This window comes from Pleuronectes platessa, chromosome 14 (assembly GCF_947347685.1).
Source record: "Pleuronectes platessa chromosome 14, fPlePla1.1, whole genome shotgun sequence".
In the NCBI taxonomy this organism is placed as follows: domain Eukaryota; kingdom Metazoa; phylum Chordata; class Actinopteri; order Pleuronectiformes; family Pleuronectidae; genus Pleuronectes; species Pleuronectes platessa.
This window is the reverse complement of record NC_070639.1, coordinates 13,887,910-13,908,697: the sequence shown is the minus strand read 5'-3', so window position 1 is coordinate 13,908,697 and position 20,788 is coordinate 13,887,910. Positions and strand designations below refer to the sequence as shown.

General features: G+C 39.6%; 1 long non-coding RNA gene across 1 annotated transcript; it reads right to left on the bottom strand.

Annotated features, from left to right (window-relative positions):
• Positions 1–2,073: 2,073 nt before the first annotated feature.
• Positions 2,074–8,577, bottom strand: LOC128456435 (uncharacterized). The gene is made up of 3 exons (XR_008341833.1): positions 7,102–8,577; positions 3,948–6,540; positions 2,074–3,786 (listed from the first exon to the last, which is right to left on the bottom strand). It is a non-coding gene; the product is annotated as an uncharacterized LOC128456435 (long non-coding RNA).
• Positions 8,578–20,788: the final 12,211 nt, after the last annotated feature.

The following is a 20,788-nucleotide window of genomic DNA, read 5'->3' as shown; positions in this document are numbered from 1 at the left end:
GTCGACTGCTGCTGATCTGACTTCATGAAGAGTTTTGAAAAAGTCCTCTCCGTATTGAGAAATACAACTGGGAAAGAAATTCTACCAAGAGTGACAGCAACACCATCGAAACTACACTGCAGAGCAAACGTTCATGAGGAGATCAAGTGAGATATTCACTCTTTAAAGACTCCCCATCACCAAAAAAACATTTCTATGAGGGTAACATTACTTATGAACACATGTGTAGAGATTATACAAGTAATAATAGGTTAATATAATGCATAACGCATAATGGGACACTTTTCATAAATTGCCTTCACACAATCACTTAAAACCTCCCACAAACCTCCCACCCAATTTCAAAAAACGCTTCTCAGTGGCATAATTCTAAGATCCAGCATTTAAAATACAAGGCCGTGGTTTATTAAACATTCTTTGTTACACACAGACAGACAGACAGGCAGACAGGCAGACAGATAGACGGATAGACAGTTAGATAGATAGATAGATATATAGATAGATGGATAGATGGATAGATGAATAGATGGATAGATGGATAGATGGATAGATAGATAAATAGATGGATAGATGGATGGATGGATGGATAGATAGCTAGATAGAAAAACACATATCACAGTCCGTCCACTAATAAAAGGCCGGCAGATGATGTCTTTCATATTTTAATGAGACATGAACAGTATTACAGTGCCATGATTTTGCTGCATCAGAACCTATATCCATCCCACCTTTGTTGCTCCCTGTATTTGCATTTCAAAGGGAGCTCCTGGGAAGCCACTTTGCATATTTACATCTGATTAACAACTTTAAATGAACACGTCAAAATCTGGAAATTGTCCGTGAGTGACACAGAGAGAAGCACACGCCGATTCCGGGCCATAAGAAGTAACGCAACACAACGCTTAACACAAAGTGAGATTAGGAAAATATGATATTGGCGAACATATGTGCATGAATTGAATTTAAGTGTTATGTTAATTATGTATTTTTTATGGGTAACGTGCACTTGGGAAAAGGTGTCGAGTAAATGAGCAGAATAGAATATGAAGGGAGGAATAATATTTTGCTTCCTCTGGCTACAACTTTAAACCGGTAACTCCAGAAAGCTCCTCCATGTTTAGAAAAAGGACTTAACTGGTCAAAAACCGTCTCGAAAGCGGTGCTTCAATGATTTAGGTATACAGTACGTCTCATTTCATGGTTTATTCCACCAAGACAGACTCATTTAAATTTCATGACCATCCCTTAGTGGTCCTATTATTATGTCTTTTTTACACATCTGCCCATAATAGTGAATTAAAAGGAGGGTGAAAGAATGGTCGCGCTAGCACATCATTAAAAAACATCCCAAATTCTAGCATTCAGAGGCAAAGAAAACATAAAGTTCATAGTGCTAAGGTAAAGCGTGGGCATAGTTGGGGGAGAAAAAGGGGGGGGATATAAATTTCTGATGGATGCTTTGTTCTGCTGAGCTCTCTCTAAGATATAAGATATGAAATAACTATGTGATTATTAATTGGGCTCATTGTAATTTGAGGATTCTGTGCTGCATATTGTTGGCAGCTCTCCACGGGGTCTGTCTGTGCAGGAACGTGTCGAGGGGGTACCAGCCAGGATGCCTCAGCCATTTAGAGAGCAGCTTGCCACTCGCGCATCGGCATACCAATGAGTGGGGTTAAAAAGGCACGGCTCCTCTCAGAGACAGCCCTCCTTCTCAGCTCGGCTCCAAAGGGTCTCCACGGACTAATTTCCAAAACCACCTCTTAATGTGGGCTTGTGTCAATCACCTGAACAGACAGCTTCATCCCCTGATATGGAGTAGTCACATAGTGGAGCCAAAGCAGACCAAAAGAAAGTGCTTTAATGCCAGATGGATCATTATTATTACCTCCAAAAATATGATAATAATAATAATAATAAATGAATATTATAATGACAAATCCAAACCAGGTGATTTTGAAAGGTAAATTCTACTTTTAGGGAGGTTTTGATTTAAATTTGATTAATTTTAGCTCCTTGTATTTTTTTCTCAACAAAAATTCAAAGCAATGACAGGCAAATAAAGCATGAGCCTGTAATGGAACATTTTATTACATTTCACAGCAAAGACAATTATCAATTCTGGTTCATACAATTCTACCTAGCTGCAGCTAGGGACCAGAGCACCCTGTCACTTAGTCAGACTGGGGTCAATGGCACAGAACAATGGAATCACATTTGATTTATACTAAATAAGTCCCTCCTTTCACAGAGGTAGAATGTTTATCCAATCAGTTCTCTGCGTGTTGTCTTCAGGCTTAGATTTGGTCACCTCCAATCTGAATGAAGGACCCCTTCGAAAGTCTCACTACACATCAGGCATCTGCTTAGACTCCAAGTCTCTCTTAGACCCCCATCTCTGCTGGATGACCCATGAAAGAGTCTAGGTGTGAAAACCTTTTGTCCCAGCAGAGGCACAGACGAATCTCTAACGAATACACATCTGAGTCTCCTAAGCTGACCCCCACATGTTATAGTCTAAACCCACAGAAATACATCTCAGAATAACATTCCCATCTATAACTGTCATTCCTTGCATGAAACATAACTAAATATAAAATCTGCCATCACAATCCTCCCTTTTGAGACTATTGTCTCAAACATCTCCATAACACCTTATCATTATATTTAGAAAGAGTCCAGGATACATGAGTTTCAAGAAATCGAACATTTTGTCCAATCATAGACTTGGTTAAGGAAGTAACCACAGTCTTAACAAAAAAACAATATAACAGTTTGTAACACCTGTACATAATTAAAAAAAAACAGAATCTGTCTCAACAAATCAATAACATATTTAGCAATTATTCAAAAGAAACCATGACCCTTAATTCCCACCCATCAGGAATATGTCCTTGTTCTCTCTCTGGACAATAGATCATTTTACCTTACATTTAACAATATGCACCATATTATCGAATTGTTCACTGTGCCACACTTCATATGTGTCGAAGTCCTCCTTCAGCTGACGAACATCTTATTTCAGAGCTTCCTGTAGATGCAGAGTTTCATTTCCTAATGTCCTTGAACTAACTCTTAGAGCCAGCTCATCTGTGTGTGTGTTCTTCACAGTGCCCCCCCATGGGACAAGCTCTCCAAACCATCCCTTGTGGAGACTCTCACACTGTTGAATGCTTTTCTCGCACACAATGAGTTGAATCTTGTCTGTTATCATCATGGTCGCCTACCATGAAGCTCTCCAGGCTCTATCAGTTCATCAGGAAAGTTAAACATAAGCTCTATTTGCTCTTGACCATAGATGCTCAGGAATTTGTATTATTCCTCCTGCCAAAGTAACACATTTAACATGTTGGTGGCAAGACGATGATAAAAGCATCCGTAGTAGGGAAACCATTTTTCCCTGAACTGCTCCTCAGTCGTCCAAATCATCTGTCGTTGTTCCCCTGTCTGTGCGGTTGTGACAGCAGTGACCCTCTTCAATGTGTTTTCCTCACATTGCAACACCCATCAATTGAAGGCTCACACACTGGCACAAAGCACTATCCGTCCTGTAGAATTCACCCGTGGCTATCGAAATCCTCCTGCGTTGGCCCGCATGTCTCCAGGTTGCCCTCTCAGCGACCTTCACTTGTCATCCCTCTGGTGAGAGGCATTTGGCTTGCACTCGTTCCATCGACGTCCTCTTCCAATCTTTTCTCCTCACGTCCTTCAGTACAATCCATTCTCCTGGTTCCTTCGCATGCAGCTCCCTTTCCATGGATTTCCAATAGATTCTCCTTCATCTGCCTGTGGATTTTAAAGAGTACAGGGAACAAGTTCACAACATATCCATCAGTTCATTTTTCAATGTACTGTTAAGTTTTAATTTTACTGCCATCTCTCTCTCCTGTACCATCCCTGGCGGGATGTGGCACGATGTTGCCTTGTGTTGATACCCCGATACTCACCAGCATCCTTAATGCTGCGCTTACAAATTGGGTACAATTATCAGTGGACATCCTTTTAGACTCTCCCATCATGGATAAGTTCTCCCGAGCAGTGACTCCTTCACTGCTGAAGAATCCTGTTTAGATGTTGGGAAACTTCTGCTTGCATAGAAAACATTTCAATGAAAATAAAACAGTATTTATTCATTTCCCTAACTTACATAATTTTTATCTTTATCAAATCTCTTTATGAATGATCAAGTTGTTTATTTGGAGGTGGATGTTCACCTTGTGGAATCCAGATTGTTTTACCTTTTTATTTTGTAACTCAAATCACACAACTCTTCTAAAAAGTTAAAAAGTTTTAGTGAATATTATTAAGTGTGTATTGTCTGTACACTCAATATACCTATATTTAATTTCATTTCATATGTAACTCCTCCCTTTTGACACTTAGACACCAGTCTTGTGTCAATCCAACCTAATGAAGAAACATATTCAAAATGAAACTATCAAAATCATCTTTATGACCCACATTTAAACTAATCAACAACCAAATAAACTCCCGTTAATCAAAACTACTTAATTCCTAAATGTATTAAGTCTAAATTCTAAAAAATGTAAGTTCCTATGTAACTTTGCTTACAGCTCCTATAAGCCATATCAAATGTCAATATTCAAATCTTCAAACCGTAATCCATGTTCTCGGCCAACTGCATACTGCTTGCAAAACACAAATACCACAGTCAAGCAAAAACAATGGTGTTAAAGTTAAGTTCATGAATGTCTATTCAGCCCCCCATCACATGCAAACCTGCTGTCAGTGTAAATCTTGACACTCTCGTCTCTAGCATATTTGCATCTCTTTGGTCAATGCATATAATGTGAAGGGGGTTGATTTCCTCTGTGTCCCACAGTCGTAACCCACTTTGTTATCACACTGCTGAAACCTTTGAAGCTGAAACAGTCACAAAACACTTCACGTTTACATTTATCAGCTTGATTACCATTTAAATCCTAATTCAGGAGAAAAGCTTTAGTTTAGTCTAAAACCTCTTCTACTGATGTAGCTAAGAGTTTCCTAGTTAAACACTTTCTATCTGTAATAGTAATGTCTATCATCTAAAAAACAATACTGTATCCTAGCTGAACCACCTAGCTGTTGAAAAGTGATCATTTTTTCTCAAGCAATATCATTGTTACAGCATATGACACTAGTAAAGTCTTATTTCAAAGTATCACATATCACACATCACATATAACAGTTCTCTCAGCAGCTACCATAGCTCTGAGACATGTTTGAAGCTTTGCCTCCCTTGGTTTATCCTTGAAGACAAAAAAATGTATGTTAAAACAGAAAATTCACTTTCCACAAGAATATTTACAGAATATTCTTTTCTATTGCGTCTGCTCCTCTGATCAGACCAATACCATTTTTGTGACCAGTTCACAAACATGATGGTACCTGTATCAACTTAGAAAATATCATTAATTTTTACAACAACAAACTAAAAATATCAATCCAGTACCTCAAAGATACTTAACATTCAAAAATGCGTTAAAAACTCCTTATTTAATTTATCTATACAGAAAATCGGTTACGATTAACTGTTAATCCTCTTTAAAAAATTTTAATGTGCTTACATGTATTTTATTGGGATTAAATGTCTTTTTCCTCTATTTAATCCAAAATTATAAAACCTTTACTCTTGTTTCTGGTTTTATTCATCTTTCATATGAATCAGAAGTTAATCATAAATCTTTTAGCCAATGAGTCTATCAAAGACTACTAAAACAACACAGTATTTACTAGTCCAAATTTCAAACTTACATTATCCTCAATGTATTTCCTATAAATGCTTTTTAAACTAAGTTCTCTTACCAAATGGTTAAATTCCTCTAAGAAAATACATTTTATGATCTAATTTATTTCTCCCCCTGCTCTTCGCACGAGGATGTTACTTTAGACCTGAGAAAGGTGTCTGGGATCATTCTTTGATATGCTAGTGTTAAATCCCCCTCTCTCTCTCTCTCTCCTTTAAATAAATGTAGATGTCATTTCCACTTTTGTTCTAACAAATGCCCTGTTGTGTCAAAATTTAGCATACTCTCCAATCTAGTTGTTTTTATCAAGCAGCTTGGTGACAACAAAATAAATGTTTAAATCTTGTATTTAACCTCTAACACATATAAAAAACACAATGATAAAAATGCATCTCTCTATCACTTTTTGCACATGTTTTCCCATCATTTATGAGCTATCTAACAATCATTATGAGAGTGATATCACATTCTTCACATATATTTAATGTTGATTCTAATCCCTGAATCTACAAATATATTTGATGTCTCTGCCAATCACTCTGATTTGTTTGTTTTAAATTTAGTTCACATGAATCTTGTGAAAGTATTTAGCTAAGGCACAATGGGCCTCTCTATAGTAATTTCTAATTTAGCTCTTATAATGTTAATCATCTGCTCTATGTAACATTAATTCACATGGTGTATGTGTGTCAGTGTTCTTACTTAGATGAAGTTTTTGTTGAACCTCTTTGTCTCCCTCTTCCACGGGCTTGGCATCTCCAAGCTGTTATTTGTGCCATTTTCAGCGTCTCTGAAAAATTTGCACATCTTTCACATGTAAAATGGTGAAAACTGAAGGTATGCTCACCTTCTCCTCTACAACAAAGTTGAATTCCTGAAGTGTGGATTGGGACGGTTGAAGCTGATGCATTTTCTGTCTGCAGCGGTCTCCCTCTTAGTGGAGATGCATCAAGATCAGAACTTAATTGGAGATCCTGGGACCTTGAGATTATTTCAGTTACAACCTCCTGAATTCTTTCTCTGATATTCACTTCAGTGAACCAACATTCAAATGCTCTCAAGTCTGGCACAAATATCTCCACATCTCTCCAATGGTATGTTTTAACAGTTACGTCTTAACTCTAATTTATTTAGTAAAATACTAAACTTCGGGGACTAAAGTTTACCTGGTATGGAGAATGACCCTAAAAGCTCCCTAATTTATCTTTAAAACCAATTGTTTTCCTTATATCTTAAAAATGTCTATTTTAAATTTATTTTAAGATTTGTTTTAGGCTATTTCCTTTTTCCTTCTGTTATTATTCTTTAAAAAGCCTACTTATATCCCAAATATACTTAAAAATATACTCACCTTGCTCCAGTGTTGAGAATTTCAAGAACTCCTCTCACTCCTCTCTTTTTCTTTGTCAGCTGTAAATTCTCAGACTGGTCTCATCAAATCTTACAGGTTACTTGTACAGACACTCGTAATCAAACCAGCAACACTTGTGTAACGTTTATAGTAACCTTATACCTTCAACCAATCTAAAAAAAAAACACTCCCTTAAGAGACATTGAGAAAAAATACCCTTAGTGCATCCTGATACCTTTGGAGAAATATCATTCAAATCTCTACACACACACTTCTCTCCAGTTATACGCCTCCAGGTACTAAATACTTGAGAATGCTATTACTATTTTATGAAAATAGTTATAATTATCATGAAACTCGACGTCAGAGCTCAATCTTAAAGTTGTGTTTAAATTAATAAACACTCCATATATCTATATCTATTCCGTTTGACTCAGTTGAGCTTTGTTTTTTTTTTTGCAGTGGTTCTAAACCCTGACTTTGTTAAACCCAGTTAACTTGTTGTTTTTTTTTGCAGTGGTTCTAAACCCTGACTTTGTTAAACCCAGTTAACTTGTTGGTTCCAAACCCTGACTTTGTTAAACCCAGTTAACTTTTATTGGTTCCAAACCCTGAAGCTTCTTGGATTCTACACCGGTTTCCAAAACCTTGCTATGTAAGCACGTCTGCTCCTCACTTTGACAAATGAGTGAATCTCTTAACCCTTATAAACCTAGTTTATTTTTCGAAATCAGAATTTTACTCACCAGAACGAAATTGCTTGCCAATCCCCCTCGGTTCTTTCGGTCATCTTAGTGAGTACTCCTCGCTCTCAGGACATCAGGCCCTCTGTAAAATGAAGGTTTAGTCCGAGACGTACTGCCCCGATGCAGTTACTTACCGTCAGCTCCAAGAGCCAGAGTTCACTATATGATGGCCTCTGCCGACAATCGCCAAATGTAATGGAACATTTTATTACATTTCACAGCAAAGACAATTATCAATTCTGGTTCATACAATTCTACCTAGCTGCAGCTAGGGACCAGAGCACCCTGTCACTTAGTCAGACTGGGGTCAATGGCACAGAACAATGGAATCACATTTGATTTATACTAAATAAGTCCCTCCTTTCACAGAGGTAGAATGTTTATCCAATCAGTTCTCTGCGTGTTGTCTTCAGGCTTAGATTTGGTCACCTCCAATCTGAATGAAGGACCCCTTCGAAAGTCTCACTACACATCAGGCATCTGCTTAGACTCCAAGTCTCTCTTAGACCCCCATCTCTGCTGGATGACCCATGAAAGAGTCTAGGTGTGAAAACCTTTTGTCCCAGCAGAGGCACAGACGAATCTCTAACGAATACACATCTGAGTCTCCTAAGCTGACCCCCACATGTTATAGTCTAAACCCACAGAAATACATCTCAGAATAACATTCCCATCTATAACTGTCATTCCTTGCATGAAACATAACTAAATATAAAATCTGCCATCACAAGCCTAAATAATAATTAATTTGATAATAATGGATATGTTGATGACATAGATATGTACAAACTACCTTTTTATTTGTCAGTTAATAAATGTCTATATGGTTATATCGAGTAATCATGGTAACATCTTAATGAACATTCTTTTTATTCTCAAACATATATTACAATATTTCAGTGAGCACTTTCACCTGTTGGCGAGCTAATGTGAAATAAGTAATCATAGTGAAATGCACATTACAGGTAATTACAGTGATGGAAATTATTAGAAACTCACCCGAACAATAGAATTACTTAAAAACATTGCATTGAATATGCAAACAATATACTATAATAATAAAAATATACAGTAATAGTTAACCATGCTTTGTCAATAAAGAATATGAATTAAAAAGGAGAGTGCGAATAGAAAACACCTATTGATAAAAGATAAAGACATTTCTAAACGGTAAAACAAGGGCTTTGTGACAGCTTGAATAGAGCTCCTCTTACTGACACTCATTCCTGATTCACAAACAACCACTCACTCAACTTAACTCCTAAACACAACTTACATCACACGTCTCCCGAAACCCCTTTGGCTCCCCTGAACATTGAATAGCCGAGAGAAAAACCATCCCTCACACTGAGTTTTGCTTTTTGTGTCACAATCCGAGATGACATGCGACACCAGAAATGATGAGAAAACTGTGGGGAGGCTTCCAGTAGATTGATTCTCCCATCGCTTCATTCCTTTCTAGTTAGTCTTTTATTGGCTACAAAGGTAGAGGCGTCGCGAGGCCGAGCGAGAGAGGAGTGAACCGGGCCTGCCCTGTTTAATCCACGGGGGCATTGAAGGAGGGTGATCACTTCTTAAGAGCACAAAGGCCTACAAGGAAATCAGTGCAGTCTATGAGATCCCAAAGCTGATTTAGAGGAGAGATGTCCCAGCTTGTGCCCGGGCCTTTAGCAGGAATAAGGCCATCCCGTACAATAACAATCTCAGGCTCCAGAGAAAAGCACTATTCACGGTCAAAAAAGAACATCTCAGGTTTGGATGGAAACGCGGCATCGCTGATAGAATGAAGACGTTTGTTTCTTATGGGGGGGGGGGGGGGGGGAAGGAATTATTTGCTAAATGCTTTTGCAGCTTTGCATGGTTTCAGATCCAGATTGGTGTAATCTACTGTAAAAACATAGTGAGATGATGTAGTGTGCATGCATGTACTCTCATAGCCATTATGAAATCCAGGGAAGTCTCTTCCCCCTTTTTCCTCTTACAGGCAGATCATGTATCTTTATCCAAAACCTTCATCGACGTATATAGAGCCGGCGTGAAAAATACTCGACTTCCATTAAAGCACAAAGAGGGAGCAGGAGATAAGGATACTATTTATTTGGCAATATGTTTTACTGGATTGAAAAACAAAATACAAAGCCATCAGATGTGAAACAGATTAGTGAAACCACAGTTGGCCAGACAGCCAGTGGCGGTGTCAGGAGATAATCAGTGTTCTGCATTTTTTTTCCTTGGCTTTGACATTTTTATTTTCAAAGGCATTGATTGCACTCAGGGGCTCTTATCTACCTGATGATGTGCATTCATCCACACAATGCTCAGCATTATTCCGGCTTGTAATTTAGAGAGTAGATAATGTAATTTATTATTAAGTATAACAATGTTTTTGCCCATTCAAAGTGAGCCTGTCAGTTGTTTCAACCACCGCACACTCGACTCAGGTCCCCGGCAACAAACCTGCCAAGTTTGAAGTTAATCGGATGAGCGGCTGTCGAGCAAATCCAAAGACAGACGGACAGAGACACAGTGAGACAGAGATTTATGGATTTGTTTGTGATAGAAACCAAATGGACAGAACCAGCTTTTCTGAAACTACGAGCTGAGGAGCAGAAATGTTGCCACGTGTTTGCAGGCTCTAAAGACGCAGAGCAACTTTAATGAAGGGGAGCTCCGACTTTTAGTCAATGTAAAAATGTCATTAATGTTACTGTTCAGTCACCTCTGCGGCCCCTGAATTTATATCACGGAGACTTCATGGTTTGAATCCTGATTACACTTATTTCCATTTCTCCAACATCAGGGCACCCAGAGAGCCGAGGAGCCGGTCCACACGTGGAATCCTCAGGGTGAGAAAGGCACGGGCGACATTAAAGTAAATGAGCAGTGTGGTAATCTGCAGACAAACTAACACTCATTTTCTTATTTTAATGTCACATTACTTCGTTTATGTATGTTAAAGCAGAATATATTCTTTAATGGATTATAATAGACAAAAGGAAAGACTCATGTAGGCCAAAGGTACAGACAGCAGAGTATTCTTATTTTGTATTTAGTATTTATTTAGGTACGTTTTTTTCTCAAATAGATTCGATTTTTCATGTATTTTCTATCATGTCAAATCAAAGATTATTTTGATATACTATAAAAAACCGAAAACCCTTTTCAACACATGCTCACGATAGCTGAAAAGTTGTTATATTACTTGACATTTGGAATTTGGTCAGGAATTTAATTGACAGTTGTTTTCTCGGCTGATAAGCGCTGACGTGTCCATGTGACAACAAACCTCCCCCTGATCAAAAAGCCCTTTGGACGTCAACATCTTATCCTCTGTGCTACAGCTTCTGCCGTCAAAAGTTGGAGCTTCACAGAAGAGAAAGAATATTAAATGTCTCTCTGTTGTAGTCGCCTGGGCTGATCAGCTGTTTTCTTTAATGACAAACAGCCTTTGCAGTAACTCTGGTGTAAAATAATCAGGTGTCAAACCTTAATCAAAATATAGACAAAAGCCTCCACAAAAAAAACCAGCTCTGCAGAAAAGTCAGATAAGATTAGTGTGCAGCAGAATTTATTGATGGAATGAAATATTATAAAATGAAATTCATCATATAGTGAATCACAATATCCACAAAACCCCTGTTTTCAAATATAGGATCTACACATAAATGTAGTTTAATTTTGAATTGAATGAAAACAGCTCATAGTTGTGACTCCAATGTAGCGATACATGTTCAAGATGACGTCAGTGTGTTATCAATGTGTTAATGAGCCTCTTATCATTTTCATTCAGTTCTCAGACGTTTGTGAGCAGAACATAACTGTCTCCATCCTGAATGAGTTGAGTAAGGCCGCCTGAAGAAGAACATATTCCTGCCAACTGTCAAAATACTCACAACTGCCAGAAATCTGTGCTCAGTGAAATACATGCTTTTACTTTGGGAGATATACAGCCGTCTGCCAATTGTGCTCAAATTGAGCTATCCTTATCTAAAGTACAGATTCTTTTTTTCTTTTTTTCACATTTCCAATTTCCAGTGACATGGCTGTCCATGAAGAAACAAGGGACTGATGTTGAAGTGCCAGATTAAAGAGGATGATACAAGTTTCTGCAAGTTTATTTTACCCTCAAAGTAAATTGAAGCAATAGACTCTCCAAACATAAATGCAACAACCATGAATGATTAAATCTCCGGTATCAGATCGCTTTATAAAATCTGTCATAAACAGGTCAATGCAAAATTGCCTGAAAAACAAGGGTTCTGTACCATGACATCTATGAAAACCTGTATAAGTGAAGTCTGGGTGGAGAGAGGAGAGCAGGAAAAGAATACTGCAGCAAAAAGAAACTCCTCCTTGTGCAGCCACACATCGCTCGCAGCACAGCAGCAGAGAGAATACAGCTTTTTATTTTTCTTGAGGTGTGTTAGCAGTACTGCAACATGTTGCTATATGTATTCTGTTTCTACAGTGAGTAAACACCAAAGAGTGCACTGTACTCCTGCCAGAAGTATGTATCGACAACCACTAATTACAAACGTGACTCCTGAATGTCTCATTCCTAATGCAGCCAGTAAAAATAACAAAAAAACACTAACTTCATTCGAGAAGCAGAAATATTTATGGAAAAGGGAAAATAGAAAAACTACAAATATGGATCCGTCGTATTGTTTGAGTTAATAAATTGCACTTGAAGATACAATACAAAAAGGACACTGTCTTTACGAGCTACATATTTTAGAGCTGTATTGTATACACTGGTCAAAATGTCATGTAATTTACAGGGGGAAGGGGTGACTCACAAGACAGTAGAGTCAAGGCTACATTCAGACACAGCAGGTTATGTATTAGATTACATAATTAAATAAGCTGACCCTATGCATGGTCAGCAAAAGTCTTTGGCTCCTGCGCGGCCACCACAGCCAGCATCTTGGCATGTGTGTCTTTGGCCGATTTGGCCTGGCAGAAAAAAAGCTAGAAGTCGTTCTCAGAATGCGCTTTCTGGTTAATCTTTTAGAATATTTATACAATGGTTATTTAAACCATTTTACCTCCAAAATTAGCATATATATATATATATACAGGCTTTTTAAATCCGAGTAAACCTGCTTAAAAAGTTGTCAAATGTTTTTGTCGTACGTTGGTGCTCCTGACATTTTGGTCAGCCGTGTTTTCGCGTCTCACCCTTCATGGTGGCTAGCGGCTAGTTAGCATGACTAGCATTTTTGCATAGTTGTGCCGTGCTGTGCAGTACCCCTTGACTGTAAATAAGGTACTTGTGGTGTCTCTAGTCTAACAGCACCAGAGAGTCAGGTTACCATCTCTGCCACTGGAGCCAATAAACCCTATTTGACCTGTGAATTAATGCTGATTGTGGCGTTTTATACTCAAAACAAAAGCCCGATGTTTGTGGAGTTTTTGGAGCGGGGATTCAGTGAGCTTCTGAGATTCGGGAAGGCGGGCATTGACAGAAAGTTTTCACAATGTTTCTAGTCTCTGTGCTAAACTCGGGCTGTTGGACCTAGTTTCATTTTAACGTACAGGTAGGAGAGTGGTTTTTGTCGTCTAATGGTGCAGCACAACAAATATGCGATATCGCCAATTTATTAGCAAAATAAGAAGCTCAAAATTGTTGTTCACTTTGTCCCCTGTCCCAATTCACCCCGCAGCCCCACCACTTGTCCCTACCCCTCCATTGTTGTCCAATTGATGTGATGTGATGTGATGTAGGGTTAGTGGCCACCCAGGCCTTCAATCATAGCGTTTCAGGAAAATCGTTGTCCAAACAAGCTTGTAAACAGTCTTAGCGATAGTAATGAGTATAATTTCCTTACTCCAGTGTCCAGTATGTGAAGTTTAAAAAAACTCCCTCACTGATATTCTAACCTTTTCAGTGCCGGGCAGAATGACGCTAATGACGTAACATGTCCTTATTCCTAGGAGAAGATTCTCTTGCCCTCTCCCTTGGGGCTTCGTTAAGAGGGGGATACTCCCAACAAAGGGCACTTCATATCGGGGGGGGGAGGTTAGGGCCACGGGAGAGGAATTGGAACAGAGTTGTGTTTTCTGCCACTCAATAGACAGGTCCAATTTTCACTCTTCTTTTAGCTTTGATTCAGTCTACCTAAGCCTGAGGGAAATTTCTGGACCTTTTATCTGCTAAACAATCCGCTACATATCTCCACCTGCTAGCTAACTTCAAAATCTAATTTTGTGTGCTGACAAGTGATGATTTTGAACAAAAGTCCTTCAGATCCTTTTCTTCCTGTCAGAAAAACAGTGTGAGTGCGTGTTTTTTGTGCGTTTTAATGCTCATGTGCCGGTGATGTTTTGATGCTTCAAAAACAAACTGCCATCCACGTCCATCAACACACACACACACACGCGCACGTAGGCCTACGGGGAGCGACTAGCAAATCCTTACAGCCACGTCTCAGTCATCGGAGAAAAATATGACAGCAATTACTCCACCTCCATGTGAGCTGACCACCTCGGCAAACCATTACACATAAATATGTTGTGATCCCTGTGTTCAACAGGCTGCTACGGACAAAGACGCATTCCTTTCCTTTTAGTGTGCAGTCATGTCTGAGGTCATGGCCATTTTGTCCATATCCCATTTCTTGGTGTATCTTTAGCGAATCAGGCAAACTGTGTGCTGTGGCTTACACTGAAGTCTTTCTCTGTTGTTGGCATATGTGGGTCAAAGAGGAATCTTTTGAAACCTAACAGAGAGGAATACTGCCCGGCGCTAAGTGAAAGGAAGCTTGGGCTATTCTCTTTAATGTCCGACCAGAGCAAACTGATATTCACTGGAAACACCCTAAGTGCAAACATCGCTACACCTGCTCCATTACTTTTGTACCGCGACACACAAAGACGCATCTGGAAGGCAGTTGCGGAAAGAGATTCAATTAACTTGTGTTATAATAAGGGGCAAAGACTGGGATTTAGCGGTACACAACTCAGGTCCAGAGCTGTGATTGACGTTAGTCTCCATTCAACCTCAGCATGAAAGGAAGCGCCAGGTAAACAAACAGCATGTCCTCAAAACATTCTCCTTGTACGAAATCGTCCCAATAAACCACCAAAAAAAACACAAATATTTCTTGGCCGTCATTAAGCGATGTTTGCCCGCGATGAAAATGTAGCATTTCTGTCAGCCCGGATCAGTGGAGCAGTGTGTATGCAACGTGGCTCATGGACGAATTGAATAAATCTAAGAGCCCGAGCTGTAAATCTGTGAGTTGAAGGACGAGCTGTATCTTCCACTGGCCTCTATCTGTGGGAGAGAAAGCCTCTGGGCAGTGATAGAGAGCCAGAGAGGATGGTGGAGTATATTATTCTGTCTGTCTTCACTATATTAAAACCATCGCCCTTGCTTTCGTTTTTTGTTGTTTAATTTTTTGTAGATTGAGATGCCGTTTTATCGCGAGGGGTTTGCCTGTGGCGTCGTCGCCCTGTTGTGTTCTCATTGTGCGGATGATACTTTCTGGTGACAAGTGGGTTTTTCACATGTGCTGGATGAATGACAGTGTCAGATCCCGACTCAGAACCTTTTTACGTTTCACATGGCTGCGCATTTCAGTCTTTCTCCATCTTGACAACACCCGCAGAGTGTTTGATCATGCTCTGGAGACGTATATTTAATGTTAACTAAACACACACAGGTAATTACAGAGGTAAACAGTGATGTCAAGAGGCACATCGCTTGCACACAGCATGATGAGGCACCTGTAATCTGATTCAATTTAAAACGACTTCTGTCATAATATTATTTCTGTATATGTAAGACTGTGGAATGCCACGAAAAGATGAAAACTCTTATTCAAACCAGGCATGTAAAATGTATTTATACTGTAAATGCCCTTTGCTTCAACGGTCAGTCGGTCACTGCGGTTGCTGTGTCATTGTGTGTAGAGTAATAGTTGTCGCTCTGTGTCGCTGTCGAACTCGTGTGGGACAGGATCCACCTCAATTATAAGCATCGATCGGCATCACAGGGCTGATTGGTCAGCGAAGCCTCAGCGCTGCAGGGTGGAAACACAATTACTCTGTGCCACAACTGACAGTCCGATGCCTAAGTTGTGTAACTGTTTAACTTTTAGATTTTAAATTTAATTCTTGTGCTCGTCTAATTACCTCTTTCTTCTGTTTCTGTTCTAACTTTAGTAAAAACATTTTTATTTTAGGATCTTGTTCTTGGTAATCAAAGACGGTTAGGAATATGAGAGAGAACAAATTTAAACACACACACACACACACACACACACACACAAATTACTGAATGTGAAAACATCAGGTAATTGTTTCTGGATGTATCTCTGAAACCATCTTCTCGTTGTTATTAATTTAAAGTTAAAATTGCATTTTACACTTTCCTGTTTGCTGTTTGTTTTCGTAGCACTACTTTTAGCTTTTGTTTCATTTGCAAAAAATACTGAAATAAATCAGTCATAATATAATATAGTTATTTTTTTTAATGATTTCGTTTTGCTTTAACAATATGCAGCATTTAAGATGTGTTTTTTTTACATCCTCTCTTCACTACCACAATAAACAGAGAAAAAAACTGAGTTCCTCTGCTTACTATCAATTCTGAAAAAGGTATGATGAGCAGTTTCCTTAAAGTACTTTGAATACTTTACTTATTATAAATGCTAAATTTGTAAATGTAAAATCATTAGAGTGTGTGTTTGGATGCTTTCTGCCCTCTTGTGGTGGAAGAATGAGGATTATTCCACATCAGTTTATCCAACTGAAAATGAATGCAATAATTAAAGTCATATATGTAAAGATATATAGCATGTAGATGCAAGTAGACGCTACGCAGTAAAAAATAACAATGCACATGAAAGAAAATGAAACACTTTGGGATCACATATAATCTATTTCCCTTATAAATTATACAGGCAGCTTCATGGAATGTAAATTCGTGCCCTGTGTATGTCAGTAGAATTTTTAGGTTCTTGTTTTGCTAAATTTGTGGTACGCCACCTTGACTTGTAAAATTAAAACAAAAGATTTCAATAAAGACGACGTAGGCGCAGAATAGATTAGCATAATTTAGAATGGAGAACGTGATACAGTAACACAGATCCTCCCTGACTCTGAGCCAGATTAGACGGAGAGTGAGTGTGTTCACAAATGCCCAGCAAAAGGTCAGCACATTATTGAATTTTTTCAAATATTTTTCAAAATACCTCCTGGCATTGCAAATATTTTTGACCACCGCGTAATACTTTGGGGAAGGATGAATCCCCACTACTCCGTGCCCCCATCTTTCGTTCTACCTCTCTCTTACACACACACACACACACACACACACACACACACACACACACACACACACACACACACACACACACACACACACACACACACACACACACACACACACACACACACACACACACACACACACACACACACACACACACACACACACAGATACAGCAGTATACAATGCCTGCCAATCTGCACAGAGAAACACCGCTCTGGGTTATTCATCGATTGACCATTCAAATCCCAACATATGCTGCTCTGCCTCTATTCCACTGTGTTCTCAGAAATGGAGCGTTTCCGAAATTCTTCCTGCTCTGCTCAGGAGTCACTCACACACCATGTTAATGAGGGGGGGGGGGGGGGGGTAAGCAGGAATTTAAATTGATCCAATACGTGTGCTTGTGCACATGCGCACACGTGCATCTGTGTGTGTTGCCACTGTGAACGTTTTGACCTATTTTGCAAAAAAATGCAACGACAATGTATCATCGGAAGCTCTGCTCCACAACCTTGAAGTAAATTGCCCCAATGAAATATATCATGTTGTTTTGAAGTTTCTTTGCACAACTACATGTTAAGGAGTGAATGATAGCAAACACAGGAGAGGGAGCCTGAGAGCATGGCTCTACTACTTTGACATTGCACAATAACATTCACTCCAAGTGCTGCGCTGTCAAACATCTCAGCTTTACTTTCCTATTCATGCCCTTTCTACCTTTAAAGTCCAAAATGTTCTCCTCCCCGAGACCCCCTCCCGGTTTTACCCCTGTCGTTTTTTCCCTTTTCTTCTCCATCTTTTTGATCACCCGGAAACATCAGCCCATCCCCACCAGGAGCTGTGGTTTCCGTCTCCCCGCTGTCCGCAGCTCACTGTCTGCCTTCCAGTGAGAGCGTCTTCCCGCTGAGCCGCTGCCCGTTTGCCAAACTCGACGTGTTTGTGGGATAAGTGCAGCAGGTTTTTACATGCAGGAGTGCCTTCATGTTGTCCAGGTTGTGGGCATACAGCCACACAGAGTGCTGCACTCCAGATTCACCGCTTGCTCAAGGGTGCAGGGCCAAACTCGTCATCTGCCCTCAACCTATATGTTTCCACATTAAACGCCCTGAATAAGACGGGTTTTCTTTATGTCTTGTGTTGTGTCAGCATTTTGTCTGAGATCGTGTAAACACTTGGCCTGCTGGGACGTTTCATCCGAGCAGTGGAGGTATGCCTTTCAGCAGGGGGATTAGAGAGGGACGTGGCCTCTGTTGGGCTCCCTCCGAGCGGAGCCAGTCCTCCCATGTTAATTTCTCAAGGTCAAGAAGAACCTCTGCAATGTTTCAGCTCTTGAAGGTGGAAGGAAAATACAATAACAGGAACCCTGCTGAATAGGAAAGAGAGGGGAAAAAAGGGGAACACACGCTGGATCCGATCGAGCTACATCTACCTGTTTGCTACGATCAAAGAGGCCAGTTAGTGAGGGGCTCCAGGTTGAACATCAAAAGACGGATGTGTCGGTTTAATGCGAGTTTGCACGGAACGCCTCGCCTGGACATAATAAAAGCAGTAACTCATACGAGAGAACAAGCTGATCTGCAGTGTTACTGTAACTCCTGTAGGAATAAGCACTGACATGACGGATCCATCACTCACCGCCTCCAACGGTGGCTTCACAGGCGTCACTGTCGAGGTCTAATTGAGCTGCTTTGCATTGTAATAAGGCAACAAAATGCACCGGATTAAAGCAGATCCTGGTCCCTTATGTATTTAAAAAAAAAGAAAGAGGGCTTTAGACAAAACACAAAACAGAGCCATTGCTTGCCTTTTGAGATTTAATGACCATCCTGTGACTCCGCAGAGAATTACAGCCAGTAATTGATTATTAAAACTTGAAATTGCAAAACCACAGCCATTATTTGACGAGTGCATGCGTGATCCTTGTAATTAACAAAGCTTGGCACTTACTGTTCGCCGGGTTCCCAGACCTCCAGGAAAAAACATATATATATCAGAGGTTAGAGAAAGGCGACTTCTAGAGCAAGACGTGTCGGGGCAATTATCTAAGACATAATACATTAACAAAGATGCACCGAGAGATGCACTAAGAAAAGCTCCTTCACACCCGACCAGACATGACAGCATTCTCAGGAAATCTGGAGCAGTGTGTGAAAACGTTTAAAAGCCGTTAATTGTACGGTAGCTGTAGAATAACTGTATCATTATATCTGCCGGTGTTGTATATAATTTTTATACATTTTATATACTCAAAGCATTTCCTTTAACATTCTGTTTTAAATCATAGAATTAACTCGATCCAGAGATTTCAACCCCTGGAAATGTTGCTGAACAGAAAGACGGAGAAAATATCTTGAATTTGAAACCGTGTGCAAATTCATATATTTTTTTAGCATCACATTATTATATATTTATAATATACCTATATCTGTTTATCATTTAAAACAATGTTTAGATAATGTGTTGAAAGGTGTCTTATGTTTTAGGAGAATTTTGGATGAATAGGCCCTCACGTTTACACACAGGTCAAATGTAGAGAAATAGAAAATAAATTACATCAAACATCTAGGCTGCAAATAATCTGTCATCTACTCTTTTCTTACTAAATAACAAGGTACTTAAAAAATATTCTGCGCAAATATTGATTTACCATTTATAGATTTTCCAGTTTGATGTTAAGGAAGCCGCACTGTATTCTGGTGTAGTTTAAATAGAATATATATATATATATATATATATATATGGAATATGCTACTAGACCTCTTAACCCCCCCTTATGCAGGGCACATAGAGGAGGGTGGATGGGATGATTGATTAATCTCCTGTGCCTGTTCCTTCTGATCTATAATCAATTAGGACAAAGATAATTGTTTGACCAGTAATCATTAAAGGCAACTATTACTGTTTTCACTATGAAATTAAAACAAGATAAGAAATGTTTATTGTCCTTATTTGCACATATTTGATAATTTATTTCTAATCGACCTGTGATCCTCTCTCCTCCATCCGCAGCAGTACGAGAAGCTGGAGCTGCTTTTGGCTTTAGACACTCGTGATGGTAGAGCTGTTTGCAAAGAAATAGTTAAAGCCTCCAACCTTCACTAAAGTGCATACCCTAAAGAAACACATCCTCATTGGCTCACGGACTACCCAGATAAAGCCCCTCTGTGCATCAAGAGCAGAGCAAACAGCAAGGTTTTCACTTCATTGAGGATAATCAGTAATTGGCCAAAGACGTGGAATCCAGATAACTGAGAACCGACTATAGGGAGAGTTAAACAAGAAGGGGCATCCAAGAACAAAGTGAAGCTGACAACGCTCAAGCACAGAAACCTGGAGTCATAAGAGTGAGAGTGCAGGCAGGAGTGAATCCAGTGGAGTGGTGTGAAATGTTGTGAACAGTGCCGGTTGTCCACGAGGGCCGAGGCCGAGCAGAGAGAGAGAGAGACAGAGCGAGCGAGCGAGGCTTTCTTTCACTGGGAGGAGATGCTGTATCCACAGGCCGTTTGGGCTGGATGGAGCTGGATGAATTCATTAAAGGCATCGCAGTCTCTCCCAGCTGCCATCTCTCCCCCTGCAGCCAGACTCCGATCAATGGCAGGAATACATCCAAAACAACATTTAGCACAAGACCTCGGAAGCAGGGGTGCATTTAAGACTTCTC